The sequence below is a fragment of the Rhinopithecus bieti genome, unplaced genomic scaffold (assembly GCF_001698545.2).
Source record: "Rhinopithecus bieti isolate Rb0 unplaced genomic scaffold, ASM169854v2 scaffold_15250, whole genome shotgun sequence".
Classification (NCBI taxonomy): domain Eukaryota; kingdom Metazoa; phylum Chordata; class Mammalia; order Primates; family Cercopithecidae; genus Rhinopithecus; species Rhinopithecus bieti.
In genome coordinates this window covers 82,372-85,393 of record NW_016808041.1, presented here as the reverse complement: position 1 = coordinate 85,393, position 3,022 = coordinate 82,372, and positions in this window count along the sequence as shown.

The window sequence follows — 3,022 nt, the reverse complement described above, 5'->3', positions numbered from 1 at the left end:
ATTTTTCCTAGGTCTTTAGTTTTCACAAATTTGACTGGGATGCTTCTTAGTGTAAGTTCCTTTAAGATTATTCTTAAAGAAGCTGATGTTCACTCAGCTTCTTAAATGTATAGGCGTGTGTGTCTTTTGCCATATTTAGAATCTTCCAGCCATTATTTATTTGAATACTTTTCAGTCCCACCCCTTCCTCCTTTCCTTCTGGCACTACGATGACACAAAAGTTAGCTCTTTTGTCATATTCCCACAGATCCCCAAGTTTCCACTCATTTTTCCCCCCGTCACTTAGGCTTAGGTCACATGTTCTGACTGGGGGTTTTAATGTTAGTTCCACTTCAAAGCCTTTCCAATGGTATTTGGTTCTGTTAAGCATGATCAGCAGTCTTGGAACTGGCGAGGTCTATATCCCTTACTCAGTGCAGTTCTCAAAGTCCTTTGTATGTTGTATAGGATCACATCTGTACATACACAGCTTGGGGGTAAGCCCACAAGTTCATACACAGCTTCATGGGTTTACTTTCCCAAGCACTTCCTCCCTCCCTGCAATCTCCCCAGCACTTTCTGGTTCCCTCAGCTTCCCCTTTTTAACCTTCTAGCCAGAAAGCTGTTGCTATCGCTTTAGGTACTCTTCTCTGCCACACACTTCCTGTGCCTTTGCCTTCCTCTGGTGTCATTCGGCAGGAAGACCAAAGAGAGAAAAAAGAAGGCATGGGCACCCTCTTGGGACCTACAATCAGGGAGGAAGGTTACTTTCCTTCAGAGTTTTAATCACCTGAAGGCCCTGGCGGCTGCCACTGTCACTGTCTCTACCTCTGTCACCACCACTGCTGCCACAGGATTGCCTGTGGGCTAGAACATGAAAGTACGAAGAAAAGAAGAAAGAAAAACTGGGGATCCCCTTAACTATCGCTGAGGGTTAGTATTCCCTTTTCCCTCTTCTCAAGTCAGAACCAGAGCTCTCTCTGTTCACACCACTGTCTACTTCTAACTTGCAGGCTACATTGAGCCAAGGATACTAAAGGGGGAAAATGTCAAATTCACTGCTGTTTCAGTGGTGCTTCAAATTGTAGTCTTTCCCCAGTCTGCCTCCTTCCATTTACTTTTCAGAGTCTTCAAATAGCTGGCCCATGCACTGTGTCCACATTTTATAGCTGCATTCAGTAGAGTATGCATGCTTCATCTCGCCCAGGAGCAGAAACATTCTGGAGATGTTACATTTTACTTTTATATTTAAGTGGAACAAATTTGTTCCCTTGTAAGTAATTGATTGTGTGTGTGTGTGTGTGTGTGTGCGCGCGTGCGTGCTTAGGTGCAGAAACAAATTCTTTGTTTTTGAAGTACCATAACACAACTAGAATATATCTCAATATTGATTGTCCTGCATCAATTTTTCCTGGTAGAGACTTTGTCCTTTTGAGGAGCAGGTTCAATTCTTCCTTTATTTCTGGAAACTTTTCACATACAGCATCTGTGGATATTTTTCTATTCCATTTATTAGGCTCTTTACTTAAGGCATGTAAATTATCGTAATGTTGGATAAGCATTAGCGTGACCACCTAAAGTTCTTCCTCCATACGCTTGTTTTGATTTGTATGCATGTCTCTTCTGCATCTTGCTCTTCCTAATTTACTTCTTTGATCCACCATGTGGTACTTTGGGTTCTCGGTTTCTTTTCTGAGCTCAGTAATCTCCTTTTAAATCAAATTTGGTTACCAATCATCTGGTCTTTGAAACTTTGTTAAGTTGAAATCGTATTTTACATGGCTTAGAGAAGTCTAGGATTATTAGTTGCATCTGTTCCTTGTTTTATGCATTCTTCCAGTCTGTGATGGTTATCTGTCTTTTGTATACTATGATGATTTCTTTCCTACTCTTCTTTGTTTTCTTTCTTTCTTTCTTTCTTTCTTTCTTTCTTTCTTTCTTTCTTTCTTTCTTTCTTTCTTTCCTTCTTTCTTTCTTTCTTTCTTTTTCCTTCCTTCTTTGTTTCTTTCTTTCTTTCTTTGTTTCTTTCTTTCTTTCTTCTTTCTTTCTTTCTCTCTTTCTCTCTCTCTCTCTCTCATTCTCTCTTTCCTTCTTTATTTCTTTTCTTCTTTTTCTTCCTTCCCTCCTCCCCTCTTCTCTTTTTCCCTCCTTTCTTCCTTCTTTTTTCCTTCCTTCCTTCCTCCCTCTCTCTCTCCTTTTCCCTCTCCCTCTCTATCCCTGTAGATTGTTAGCATCATTGCTAAACCATTTATTTTTATTTCAATTATGGAAAACATTGTCAGACTTTCTATTTGCTCTAACATTCTGAGGCTGATAATTTGAGGGCAGGCGGGATGTTGATTTCAATCTACCTTTTTTTCTAAGATCTTGCTAAATATCGTCTATCATGCTCCACTCCATCCATGCAAGGGTGTGTCTTACTCTGAGGGTTTTGTTTTGTTTGCCCAACTCAGCACAGTGTCTCGGAAAATGGAAAGAATTGGGAGCCTTCCTACCACTGGTGAAATCTAGGAGTGGCAATTGAGGGCTTCTATTCCCAAAGGTATTTACTTAATTTTTTTCTGCTTATTCTCTCAGTCCATTTCTCCTCAAGTCAGAGAGTCTTACATCCCATTCTCAGGATCTAACTGGCTCACATTGTTTTTCCTCAGTATTGCTTCCAGGCGGTGGGGACAGAATCAGAAGTGTGCTAAACCAGCCATCCTCCCCACTAGTGTGTGTGTGTGTGTGTGTATACACACACACACATTCCTGGGAAGCCACTTTCCTCCCTCTCTCCTTCCTTCTCCTGCTTCTCCTCCTTATTCTTCTCTTCCTCTCATTCTGCTTTTTACCATTATTTATTTATTTATTTATTTTTTATTTAGTACGAGAGGGGAAGGGAGATTCTTTTATCTTTCTTCACTCTACCATCTTTTACAAATAAATTGTAACAGTACTGACTCCAAGTTAGATAAAACCTTGCGTGCCTGAATATGATTATTGCTTTGCTTGAGTTTGTAGATTATTCACTAAAAATAGCCTCAGGAAAACAGGACCTTCA